The sequence below is a fragment of the Hippocampus comes genome, unplaced genomic scaffold, assembly GCF_001891065.2.
Source record: "Hippocampus comes isolate QL1 unplaced genomic scaffold, H_comes_QL1_v1.1 scaffold9, whole genome shotgun sequence".
NCBI classification, from domain to species: domain Eukaryota; kingdom Metazoa; phylum Chordata; class Actinopteri; order Syngnathiformes; family Syngnathidae; genus Hippocampus; species Hippocampus comes.
In genome coordinates, this window is record NW_017805275.1 from 2922531 (window position 1) to 2937212 (window position 14682).

Genomic DNA, 14682 nt, shown 5'->3' on the forward strand with positions numbered 1-14682 from the left:
AGAATGTCCAGAAGACAACACTAAATGTTATATTTTCTTCTCAAGTTACATTAAGCAATTGCTAAGCAACAGTTGCTATGGCACAGAATAATTACACAGAGCTCAACGGTGTGGTGCGGCATTATTAGACTGCATATGTGGTCAGTAAGCATAAAAGGATGTGACATAAAGCTTTTCTTTTGCACCTGTTCCCGTCATTGAGAAAGGGAGTTAATGGCATCCTCTCCATTCAATTTCAGTTCTTTCCAACTGTCTAAGGAAAATTGAGGGCCAAGATTAAGATGCAGAAGTTTCCGCTTCAAGCTTTGTGCATGGAAAAGATATCAAAGAAGCACCTTTCATTAAGTTCCATACCACTGTTGGCCCTTTTCTATCTCAGTGAATGCTGCAGCCTACCACTGATGCTTTTATTCACGTTCACTTCTACATAGTGCATAGAGTCTCCAATCCATCCATCTTGTATAGGCTTACAGTACATCTTATTCTCTATAGCCTGACACAGGTGGAATTGATTGACCCCCCCCCCAAAAAAAAGAGAAGTATCCAGTGAACAAACAAAAATGCATTTCAGTTCTTTCCACAAAGCAGAGGGCATATTCTGCTGGCGACTCCAAAACCATCACTCATCTCTCTTTCTTGCCATCTCAAAGTGGATCTGCAGCTTCCTGACGGTCAGAATACAGCAGGTGAGGCTTTCACTACAGAGCGACTGCACCTCAACGCACCCAGCTGTCAGGCTCCTGAAGTTTGTGGACGACGCCGGAGTCAACGGACTTATCAACGACGGCGATGAAACTGCATATCAACAGGAAGCGGAACAGCTGGAGCTGAACACGCTCAAGAGTGTAGAGATGATCGAAGACTTCAGGAAACATCCTTTGCCACAGCTGCCCCTTACGCTGTCCAACTTCAATGTGTCGACCATCGAGACCTTCAAATTCCTGGGAATTACAGTCTCTCAGGACATGAAGCGGGAAAGCAAGTTAAGAAACATCAACCCCATCTTGAAAAAGTACCAACATGGCCTGTATTTTCTGCGTCTGCTGAGGAAGCATGACCTGCCACAGGAGCTTTTGCGGCAATTCTATACAGCATTTAATGAATCCTCCTATGTTCACCCAGCACAGTCTGGTTTGGTGCTACCTCAAAAACAGGACAGAATCTGACTGCAGTGGACAGTTGGGAATACTGAGAAGGTTTAAAATAAAGTGCGGGCAAAATTCTTTCGGACCCTCAACATCCTGGTCACCACCTCTTCCAGCTTCTTCCCTCAGGTAGGCGCTGTCAAACTTATAAACTGCAGATATTCCAACAGCTTCTTTCCTCTTGCCAGTAAGCCTAATAGTTGACTCAAAAGTGGCATTTCGCAAATTATTTCCAAAGGCGCTGTTATCCTCAGCATGAGCCGCTTTACAAACAGCACCTCATATGAAACAGCAGATATAAATCTAAACGGTGATACAATCACACACAGCATTTCATGAAAGATTCGGTGTCTTTCATTAAAAGCTATCTGCAGCTGAATGCAGAAAAATGAGTTGCTGTCATTCTGCAACAGCCAAACTGCAAATGAGTAGGACTCAGGCAGTTCTAGGTCATGAGGGCTGAGGCTCTGGACTCCACATAACTGTTGGCAATGAGATTGCCATCGGCAGAATGGTGCACACAAGAAGAACATTTTAATTGACAAGTGGTCTGTTTTTGAAATAAACTGTGCTCTTGGTTGTTGCTTTTAAATAATTTGGGCTACTCATGTCAATGTCCACAGCTACCACAAGATCTGAAAATCTCTTTTTACCAATAAATACATACATACATACATACATACATACATACATACATACATACATACATACATACATACATAAAATAAAGTTTTGTCTACTCCTGTGAGTCAACATTTGGACATACATACACCCCTGTCGGATAAGTTCATCTGAATAACCAGGAAGGAATACCCATGTAAAGTGTGTATAGTATATGGATTGTATTCACATAGTGTATCAATATCTACATAAATATGTGTGTGCGCGAATGGAAAGACAGAGAAGTGTGTGCGAATGGAAAGACAGAGGCGTCAAAATGTGCAACGAAGGCAAAGGTTGATCTTATTTGAAGCCTAAGAAGGGGAAATACTCTATGTGGGTTTTCAAAACTATCCATGCGTGTGCGCGTAAGTCATTCCACACAGCGCAGGTCACGTTAAACAATCAAATATTTTTTTGCATTGTGTGAAAAGTTGTTTTGGAAAAAAATAGTTGGTAAATCAAAATATTCTTTGAATGACCGAGGAGGATCATTGCAACAGCTGTAAACACTATGTTCATCTTTCCTCAACACCGATTCTGCACTCTTGTCTATTTCTGTAGAAGCATGCAACAAAAGTGCCCCCCACATACACACACGGATTTTCTGTGCACTCACGTCTTAGACGTCAGTGTATCTCGTACGTCATTGTATCCCATTGCTTGTGTGACGTGGATTTAATGAGGCTGAATCATGTTTAAATATACGATTACATTCTATGCCCATTTTCTGTGGGACAGAATCTATTTCCTGAAAAAAAAAAATAAAAAACAGGATAGAAAGACATGTCTGTGTCATATTCATATGACATATTCGTTCAGCCTTTAGATGAGTGTAAGAGCAAATCCTTGCCTGTGTGTTCACATCAAAGTGGTGTCCTTCGAGAAACGTTGTGCAATCGAGACAAAAAAAAAAAAAAAACAGACCCTTGGGATTCAAAGCTAATTTTTTGGCTGTCCTGCACCCATATTTCATCAGACAAACAGGCGCGCGCACACACACACACACACACACACACACACACACACACACGCACGCACGGTCAGGCCGGTTCATTCCATCCTTCTAAAAGGTAGGCTACGTTTGAACACGATGATGAATATACAGTAGATTCAAATTAAATATTAACGTATCCTCCGCATCCCCACAGCTGTCAGGATCACACGAAAGTTGAGAAGTGCGCTGCAAGGATTTCCTGCTGCGTTGAGAGACTTTGAAGAAATTAGTATTCAAACTTGGCAGTCGTGCTCCACCCAAATGAAATGTCTAAAACTCACTTTTCTTTGCAATTTAGCATTGCTCATCTGGACACAATTGGGCAAATTCTCTCAGACATATTGATTGTTGAAGGCCAAATTGATCCCAAAACGGCTGCTTCAAATCAAAAATGTCAGTCTTCCTGTCTTTTGGGAGTTTTTGGTATTCCTCCTAGACATGTCTAAGCAATTTCATTCTTGCAAATGTGAAACTGGATTTGAGGGCAGTTATAAAGAAAAAAAAATCAGGGGTCCTTAACAAGTGTACATTTTACAAAAATGCTGTTGAAAATGATTGGCGCCGTTTTGATCTTGTTTCTGTTTTGGTCGAAGTTCCTGCTGGAGTGGAGGGAGTTCCCTCCAGTGGCTGAGTTACAATCAGCGGACTATCAAAGAACTTCCATGACGACTTGCTGTCACATTATTCGCCTTGCTCAAGACCCTCGTATCAAGTGCTCATTCTCGAGGCTCTCATGACCTTGTTCAGTTCACTGTTGTTCATTATCTAAGTTTCGCTTAAGTTTATCGATTCCTCGTCCATGTTAGCATTTTCTCGTGATTCGATTTCCTTGTCTTTTAACGATAAGCGATATACATTATTTATTTCTGCTTGCCATTTGTAAATACTTTTTGCCCATTAAAGTTTATCCAGACTCTGAGTACCGGCGACCGAATTTGTACTTTGTCGATCTTGTGCTTTTTGGAAATAAACCTTTTTGTGAAAAGACCTGTACTCTTGTCGATGTTTGTGGGATGCACTCCTATTCGGATTATTCCGGATCAGAACAATGAAGACTTTTTGAGTATGAGAAAGCCATAAAAAAATGAGTACCGGAGACCAAAAGTAACAAATAATGCATAACACAAGGCTAACGAATAGAATTAGTGACGAGGTGTTATAACACTGGACGCAAATGATATTTGAACTCAAACGGTGGAGCAAAACATCGGCCAACAATACTCACAGGCATATGTCATTTATCCCCTGCGAAGAATGACAAATATTACTGTGGCTTACTGACCAGCTGAGATGTCGCCATGTACAAAATATCCATTATGCGTGTATTACACCCAGGTGGCCAAGACGCACACATCAGAAGCAACACAATGTCCATTGAATTGAAGCAACAAATGTGGGTAAAAAAGGGTTTAAAGTTTAAGATTTTCATTACATTTTACTATTAACTTTTGAGAATCAAATTTAATTTGACTTAGATTAAAAAATTAAAACTAAAAAAAATCACACTGCATGCTCTTGGGTAACTAACCTCTCATTGTGCATGATGACTGAAATCAGCCACAGGGGAAGCGTCTGTTCGGCTGACCCGTGTCCACAATAGACAGTCATAAAATAGCATAACAGAAATAATTCAACATAAATATTAATGAAGCCAGCCACCGCAGCAGCTTATTACACTGCAATGCTGATTTATTCGGAGCATTTCAAGCTCAGTTGACTTCGGCAGCTCTTACCTGTGCCCACGCGGTAGCTGCATTGGTCACTGGTGTTAGTGCTCGTCTGTCAATCGTATGTCACAACATACATGACAGAAGCAATTTCAAAAGTGACAGAAGTCCAAAAAAGAATGGCATAGAGCTCTGCAATGCAACAATGTCAGAATGACATCAGAGGCAGCAAAGGCGTGACGAAGGCACTGCGCCGAAATTCAAGTGTGCCCTTTCCAAAACTGAGTCATTCTAACAAAAAAAAAAAATCATTCCAATGTCCTTCAACAGACACGATGGGGACACGATTGAAGGGGCTGCATTAACTGATTTCAGAAATGTACACTGGAAAAGGATTTTTTAAGGCATATGTGGCCCCAATAATTCCTTGAGTTTCCTTTGCTTTTATGAGTAAAGCAATTTTGTCAGTGGAAGCTAGCGTGGTGAACGAAAAACCAATAGTTTAACGTTGTCTGAAAATGTATTTGAAACAGCCTGACATTCTAATAAAGCAATAAAGCAGGAACAGAAATGCTCTCGCAAACAAACAAAAATGTCCTTTCTACTGCCCTTGCCCGTTGACTAGAAGACATGAAAACCTCCTGCTCAACTACACGTACACTTGACTGTATTTTTCCACAAAGATCCAGGCTGGCTTATTTAACATATGCTTTTATATGCATCCATATCGACGTAATTATATTTTAATCGCATTCCCAGGAGCCATGTTATTACCAAATGTTAGACTCCCGTTCAGCAATCACCGGCATATGGTCCGCAGTGCACGGAACACATGAATGCAGCACAGCTCATTTGAAGAGCAACCCGCCCACCAGCCCGCAGATGGGTGCAAGTGTGTTGGCCATTTAGAAAGAAACAAGCAATAAACCTTGTGACTGTCCTTGTTACCGCCTTTCAGCTGAGTGCAAGACAAAGCCCTTATCTCTTGCTTGACCCCATTCACACAGTTCACTTGTCTTTTTGAAGGAGACTCTTCGTGAAATGGGAGTGTGACCCAGCCTCAATAAGATGGACAACGCAAGATCTGCGTTGTAACTCTTGAATTGAGAGAAGTTTTGAGTTTGCGATTGAATGGCAGATCGTAAGTGAATTTTAAAACGTGGGAGACTCCACGCATGAGGAAAACCAGTTCTTGTAGAGTGCGGTGTGTCCGAGACGATCACAACAAACCGTGGCTACATTGCTGCTACAAAATTCTTCTGTTTGACATTTTTAGGGTGATGAATGAGACATGCAGCCAGAGCCGGGGCAGGTCGAATTTTCTGCCTCGGAGTTACATGGCTCAGACCGGCGTCAGAACGTTTTTACTTGTATTGGGTTATCAATTTAAAATAGCTCACCACTCCCTCTGATGGTATTCATGTTGAATTTGATTAAAAAACTAAATTACAATTGAAATTGCTTACAATATCATGATCAGTGTTTATTTGAAGTATTTGAACATAAATAGTTAAAATGGACAAAAAGACAAAATAAGGACAAATTAGCAAGTATACATCACATTGGATGAGACACTTTACACTTAACAAGCTAGATTGATCACACACTTTTAAGCCAGCAACATTTAACTAACTAACACATCACTGCTACTATTTGAAACCTGCTGACACCACTTCCAGGTGCACTCCTTTGCGGACTGACGCTAACTTTATAATCGCAACACAAAAACAGGCATGAAATTCCCATGAGAGGGCGGAGAGAATCTCCGTGACTTAATTGGAGGTACTTGTCTGAGAAATGAGAACAAACAAAAGCACTGTTTGGAACAATTAATGCAGGTACAGTATTACAAACAAAGCGAGGAAAAAATGATGGAGTGAGGGGGAAAAAAAGATAAATAAATAGTTTGACATCAAACTCAACACCCAAAAATCGCATCAAAGCAAATCAGATAATTAATTACGAAAATTAACCATCTTATTGGGATTTTCCATGTTGAAGTCATAATTTGAATTGAGTGTTATTTGTTTTGACAGTGTGGCCATGATATATGGCATGGGATACTTGGTTAGGACAAAATGACAAACAAACCTGACAGTAGTCCTTCAGTGGAGAAAACAGAAGTATTTTACAACATCCAACCAGGCCAAGAAGTCCCTCAAGAGGTTCACTGCATCATTGTCAAAGTCCACAATACAAGAGTCATCGTAATAAATGTTAAGTCAGCTGTTGACCCACAAGGCAAAAGTACAGTCAAGATGATGGATACATAAATGGACAGGAGCAAGATTCTTTGCCACCAATTCTGTGAACAGTGTAAAAAGACAAACGATTGATTGTGTGAAAGAAAAGACCAATTGTTCATGTGTATAAATATACATTACGACAGGGGTGTCAAACTCATTTCCCATTGTGGGCCACATCCGGCCTTGGAAGATGTCAAGTGGGCCGGACCATTAAAAGTATACCATACTATGCTATAAAGCAGTGTTTTTCAACCTGTGGTGTGCCGCGAGACATTGTCAGGCGTGCCGCGGTAAAATATCCAATTTGTATGCCTGTGCGGTCTTTCGCCCAGAAAGTAATCATGTAATACCCTCGCATACCGCTAGGGAGCAGCAACAGCTAGCCAATTGCCTTGTGTTTCAACGAGAGACAAGCAAATTTGTGACGCATGAATGTGACGGTGAAACAATAAATATGAAAGATGATAAAATACTTTTTTCTTTGTGTTCATTTGATTCCAATTCAAGCTGTTATAACATCATTCTTCAATGTTAAAAACGGTTATAGTAACAATATAACACGTTAATTGTTAAAATAAGCGTGTGTATGTGTGTGTGTGTGTGGGGGGGGGGGGGGGGCAAAGTTTTATCTGGTGTGCCGTGAGATTTTTTCAATGAAAAAAGTGTGCCTTGGCTCAAAAAAGTTTGAAAAACACTGCTATAAAGAACCAAAATATCATGTCCTTCATTTGTTTTTGTATAAAGAAGCATTGGCGAATTGATTCCGTCTGCTGTGTTGGGTCTGTCTCAGTGACAGAGGGAGACTGCTGTTGTCTTCTTTTCTGATCAAAACAATGTTGTCTTCTACTCTGATCAAAACAGTGTGTCCCCTAGCGAATAATCCATGAATTGCATCTTATTAAAAATATACATTGTGTCTTTTATGCATTTTTTTTTCACTTTTAAATTATCCTGTGGGCCTGATAGAACCTTCTTGGGTGCCGGATTCTGCCCGTTGGCCGTATGTTTGACACCACTACATTACGACATGGGAATACACAATGTCATGGATATTATTTAAGATGACACAGCATAATCAAAATTTACAGAGAGAAATCACTTAAAATTTGCAAAGTGTGCAATGAACCTTTCAAAGAGTGGGACGAGAAGAAATTTGCACAGCAGATAAATTTTGGATTAAAACTGAGGGGGGATAAGTGAGTGAATAATAAATAAACCGAGAGATCTACTTTAGAAGCTGTTCAGTTCCATCACTGGTGACCAAAAAAATAAAAAATAAAAAACCATGAAGAGAAACAAACAAATGCAAGAATATTTTCCTTTAATGCCTAAGTAAAAATCTCAATGGAAATAATTTAATCGGAGAAGAAAATGTCCGTTACAAATAATACATGCGGTACATCACATTCGGATCATTCAGTTGTGCGTACAGATATACCTTTTGGACTGGCTTGTCATTTATGACAGGAAACAAGTGAAATATGTTACATCTGAACATCTCAGAGGAAAGACTATCTCAGTACTACACACGTGAACAAAATTGTTGGTAGAAAGAAATAAAGAAAGAGAAAAAAACCCCAATAGTAATAATAAAACAATGTGAAAATGAACAAATGCAATATTGCTTTTAAATTGTGGTTCAAGGCTAGGTATGGAGGTATGAAACCATGTCTACTGTATAGCGTCTTTGTGAATCAAAGCAATCCTATTTTAAGTTCTTTGTTGGCATAACAACCAGCCACCTGGGTAGGTAGCCTTGTGCTTGGAATGCGAGACACTTGTGTGTTTATGTAACCTCTGAACCTTGAGGTTGGCGCAACACTTAGAGTAAAACATCATGAAAGGAAAATATAATTAGCATTGGTGGTATAGTAAATTAAAATAAAATCTCATGACACTAATCACTACGTCACAATGCCACCACTTTTAGGTAGTAGAAACATTTTTTGTTTTTACAGATTTTATGTATAACAGAAGGCCATTCAGCAATGCAGCAAACCTAATTAGCCAGCAAGTTGCAAGGGTTCATTTTAATTGTAAAATGTTGTGCTTTTCAACACAGGTTTTTAACAAGGGTTAAATACACACTCACATGTTCTCATTATTATTATTATTATTATTATAAACAGTGTAAACACGATCCACCCCTTTCATGTTTTTTTTTCTTTTTATAATGCGGCACTAAAATGTACATTTGGTTTAAGGCCTTAAGAGGTTTTCATTCTCGTTTGGTAGTTTCCCCTCAGAGAGCCGTTTTATGACTAGGAAAGCATAAACGCGTTTAACCCTTTCATGCAAGCTGTAACTTGATAACTCGATAAGCTGTCCGCTGTAGTAACCGCTGTCCCTGAAAGGGTAAATCACATTATCACAGTGTAATATATACACAGCAAATTGATGGATAACTAGTTTTGAAATCAGAAGTCAAGGATAATAGATTGTGCAACTATTGTTCAAGTGACTGTAATAAGGGAAAAAATAAATGCAACGTTATTAGCTATGATGTGACAATTTGAAATTTTGATCCAGATTTTGGCAAGAATCATGGGAGTTGAAATACATGGTTCGATTTTGGGGGCCACATAAAATTATGTAGCGGGCTAGATTTGGCCCACGGGCCTTGAATTTGATACCAGTGATAGTATGTCCATTCACGCTTTGTTTTATGACTACAGGGTTTCCTCGGTTCCCGATTGCCACGCCCAATGCAGTTTAGAGATTAGAAATGGCACGCGATGAATAATTCTGTCGCTTCAAACAGGATGGCCCTATAGCTGTAGTTTTTGAGAAGAGGCGTGTATTTACTGTAACTATGCCTTTACAAATTTGGTCTGTCCTGCTGCCTTAAGACATGCAATTCAGAAAGCCCAAAACCAGGTGATAGGAGGCAACCTTCAGAATGGGAACTCGTTGAGATTGTACAATATTCCTCTTCCGGTTTACTAATAGCAAAATATTATCCTTCCTCGATCTGCACTGTGCATTACACTGGCTCGCCTTGGCTCAGTGTCTGAAAAGGCTTTGTGGCCCTCAAGGGTACCACCAGCCTTCTTTTCAGCACAGCTGCCACTCAGCAAACATGCATTTTTGTGGGCCAACACACTTGCCCTAATCAGCCATCAATCATCAGTGCATTTGAAAATCATCACTGACCTTACCTAAAAAGAAACTCAAAAAGAAATAGGCGCACCTTCAACTAAAACATTTGAAAGCCCATAAGCAGAGTATGGTAGTAGAGTACCTTCAGTGATGATAGTGGATTACCTTTGATTATTAAGGCAATGCGTCCGCAACCATCGAGTGTGAGGTCTGTGTTTTTGTTTTTTGACTAAATTACTCAAATTTATAGTTGAGGAAAAATCAATATAGGAACAATATTACTGCTGTGATGCTCAAGAGCCCTCCTCCTTGTTCACACAAATCGAGAAATTCTATATACAGTATGTGATAGGAGGAGCTTTTTTTATGCCCAGTAGTAGCAGTTGCTATCTGTTTTAATAGTAAAGTCCCCCTAGGTGAAATAATATTAAATGTCCTTCATGTGAAAGGGGTTTTCCCATCATGCATTTGTAGAAAGATGTCAAGACACATTTTCATGACATTTAATCACACAACACAACACAAGGCAAAATGTCATATCGAGATGGATATGAGCAATATCTTATCCTTTGACGACGTAGGTCACGTGCACGTCATCTGCGTCCATGTATCAAAATAACCTTCACTTGGGCTCCTTTTCGGAACACCCTGAAATGCTGTCATAACAGTCCCTTACCACTCAGAGAGACGTGTAGGACACATAACCGCAATCTCTTCAATGCAGGGCGTGCGTCAGACTATTTGATTAATGTCGCGACTGGGAGCGAGATCTAATTGTGAAAGCGGGATAAACACTTTCTCCAAGAAAGGAAACGGTGCAAATCAGAGCGCTCCCCAGAGTATTGTTGAAGGAAATTGGTTTAAGGATGAGACACAGACTCATGTGTCAATGTAGGGGCCTGTCATCCTTTTTAAACGCTGCTGCAGCAGGCGCTTAGGATTCACATTTCCACTGCATTCCGTACTCGTGACACAGCTCTTTTCCTCCCCTTAAGAAAGATCCTTCCATGTGATTGAAGCTGATGACTTAAAGATACCACATAAATCAGTCATACCGAGACAATGTGATGTCAACCAATCAAATATAAAATTTCACTCAAGAAAGCAGTTAACAAACATAGCAAGATGATTGAATAACTTGAAGTAAACAGGTGGATCTTGGCGTGTTTAGGTAGCTGCCTAGGCGCAGGTACAAATCCCCATTCAATATGATGATTTGCATGTCTTTCTTTGAATACACCAGAAAAAACAAGATGAGAAGTGAAGTGACAGGGTGCGTATCATGATGGGATACAAAAGGAGTGTAACTGATAGGCTCCGTTGTTCACAAGCGAGGATTAGTCGAGTGTCCACCACTTTGTGGATAACTAAGTACCGGTAAGTAAATAGTCCAACAGTTTAAGCATGAATATTTATCAATTGCAAGGACTTTCATCATGTCCTGTCCATAACATCATGAAAAGAGTTTGAGAATCTGGGAGAAATCTCTGCTAGGAAGCAGCAAGGCCGAAAACCAACATTGAATGCCCGTGACCTTCGATGCCTCAGGTGGCGCCGCATTAAAAACATCATTGTGTCGAGGGTATTACCACATGGGCTGCTGAGCACTTCAGAAAATCATTGTAGACATCTAAAAACGCAAATTAAAACTCCTCCATGCAAAGCAAAAGCCATGTATCAGCAACACTCAGAAACAACAGACAGCTTCTCTGGGCCCGAGCTCATCCGAGATGGAATAATGCATGGTTGAAAAGTGGGCTGTGGTCTGACGAGTCCACGTTTCAAATTGCTTTTGAAAACCAGGGACAATGTGACATCCGGGCCAAAGTGGAAAAGAACCGTCTGGACTGTTATGGACGCAAATGTTCAAAAGCCAGCATCTCTGATGGTATGGGGCTGTGCTCATCCCAATGGCATGGGTAATTTATATCTCTGGGAAGGCACCATTAATGCTGAAAGGTACGGCCCGGTGTTTTTTTCCAGGGCAATGCAAAGCCACATTTTACATGTGATACAATAGCATGCTTAATAGTAAAAGACTGATTACTAAACTGGCCTGCCAGCAGTCCACACCTGTCTCCAATGAAAATGTGTGGCATGAAGTTCAAAATACGACAATGGAGACAAAACACTGTTGAGAAACTTACGTTGCATAACAAGCAAAATTAGGAAAATAAAACATTCCACCTACAAAGCTTCAACAATTAATGTCCTCAGTTCCCAAATGCTCATTGAGTGTAACGCTTTTTTTGGAATATGCGACTGGCATGGAATTCAGAATCAATAAATATTTGCAAATATAATTAATAAAGTTTAAGTTTGAACATGAAATATTTTGTTTTTGTAGTGTATTCAATTGAATAAAGGTTGAAAAGGAGTTGCAAAACATTGTATTCGCTTTACATTTGTACAAACAATTTGTTCCAACTTGACTGGAAATGGGCCTTGTCTGAAAGTGAGCCTGAGAGAGAAGCCAGGCAATCATCCATCAATAATAATAAATATGTATAAAAAGCAATTTTTCACAGGCCACTTCCTCACAGAAGAGCTAATCGAAGAAGTCCGGTCCCCAACTGCATTTAAATGTTTTGCAACGAATTCACAGGCCATGACTCAGGACAACAACTGGGATTAAAAAAAAAATGTATCAGCAACACTCAGAAACAACAGACAGCTTCTCTGGGCCCGAGCTCATCCGAGATGGAATAATGCATGGTTGAAAAGTGGGCTGTGGTCTGACGAGTCCACGTTTCAAATTGCTTTTGAAAACCAGGGACAATGTGACATCCGGGCCAAAGTGGAAAAGAACCGTCTGGACTGTTATGGACGCAAATGTTCAAAAGCCAGCATCTCTGATGGTATGGGGCTGTGCTCATCCCAATGGCATGGGTAATTTATATCTCTGGGAAGGCACCATTAATGCTGAAAGGTACGGCCCGGTGTTTTTTTCCAGGGCAATGCAAAGCCACATTTTACATGTGATACAATAGCATGCTTAATAGTAAAAGACTGATTACTAAACTGGCCTGCCAGCAGTCCACACCTGTCTCCAATGAAAATGTGTGGCATGAAGTTCAAAATACGACAATGGAGACAAAACACTGTTGAGAAACTTACGTTGCATAACAAGCAAAATTAGGAAAATAAAACATTCCACCTACAAAGCTTCAACAATTAATGTCCTCAGTTCCCAAATGCTCATTGAGTGTAACGCTTTTTTTGGAATATGCGACTGGCATGGAATTCAGAATCAATAAATATTTGCAAATATAATTAATAAAGTTTAAGTTTGAACATGAAATATTTTGTTTTTGTAGTGTATTCAATTGAATAAAGGTTGAAAAGGAGTTGCAAAACATTGTATTCGCTTTACATTTGTACAAACAATTTGTTCCAACTTGACTGGAAATGGGCCTTGTCTGAAAGTGAGCCTGAGAGAGAAGCCAGGCAATCATCCATCAATAATAATAAATATGTATAAAAAGCAATTTTTCACAGGCCACTTCCTCACAGAAGAGCTAATCGAAGAAGTCCGGTCCCCAACTGCATTTAAATGTTTTGCAACGAATTCACAGGCCATGACTCAGGACAACAACTGGGATTAAAAAAAAAAAAAAACATGATATGCACAAATCACTCAAACCCAAAGACAATTAAAGAGCATTTTGCATGTAATTACATCACATAAATCATCCTGGACAGCACCAGCTTTTGTTTGCAATACAAGTGCAAGGCTAATGGTAGCCAGGGTTTTTTTTTTCTTCTGCTCTGCAGCAAGAGGGCCATTTGAACAGAATTACCGATGCATACAAGTGACCTTTTTGTTCTTAAAGCATTTTGTGTGATTCCATGGAGAAGGATTGTCACACTAGCAGCAATTATTTTTCAGAGCTGGTGCCATTTGGTTAAGAATTACACACTGTCCAAGCACGCGGTGTGGAAAACACAGTGGATAGCGACCGACCGATGCCCCCGAAAAGATTTTGGACAGGGTTGGAGGGGATGTAACTTATCCGAACTTTATGCCGATCAAAGCAGAATGACCTCAAAATGCCCCATCATGTACGGGCATGCCACAAAAAATGGTAGTGAAGCAGTAGTCCAGGCAATGCCGTGGCCCCACCCTCACCTTGATTTGTGGCCAAAGCCTAAACCTAACCTTAACCCGCGTTTGAAACCCTACTGTGAAACTCGAAACCTATTAAAAACCCTACTTTGAAATCCTAACACTAGTTTGAAACCCTACTTTAAAACCCAAACAATAGTTCAAATTCCTTCTTTTAAACCCTAATCCTAGTGTGAAACCTTACTTTCAACCCCTAGCCGTAGTTTGAAACCCCACTTTGAAAGTGTAGTTCTAGTTTAAACCCGTACTTTTGAAACCCTGTATTTTGAAACAATCCTTTACGACCCTAACCCTGGTTTAAAATCTTAATTTGAAACCCTAAACATAGTTTGAAACCCTGCTTTAATACCCTAACATTCGTTCAACACAGTATCTACAGCCCCTAATTTGAAACCCTAACCGTACTTTGACATTCTAACCCTTTATTAAAACCCTAATTTGAAACCCTAACTGTCGTTTCAAATTCTAGTCGAGTGAGTTTGTTTGAGTGTGAAAAATTGCATACTTTAAGTTTTCGCTGTCTGTGCATTGACTGGCATGAACAAGAGAATCTGTTTCCTTTTTTTTTTAATTACTGTATTTGCATATGTCTGAAACATGCACTTGGCTCTGAAGTGCAAATGAAACGTCAGTTGGGCATGCTTGTGGACACACTCCAAACTCTAATAAATGAACATGTCCCAAAATGTCCTCTTGGACTCATGCATCTTTTATAGTTGTTTATAATGATTTCTCAGATGAC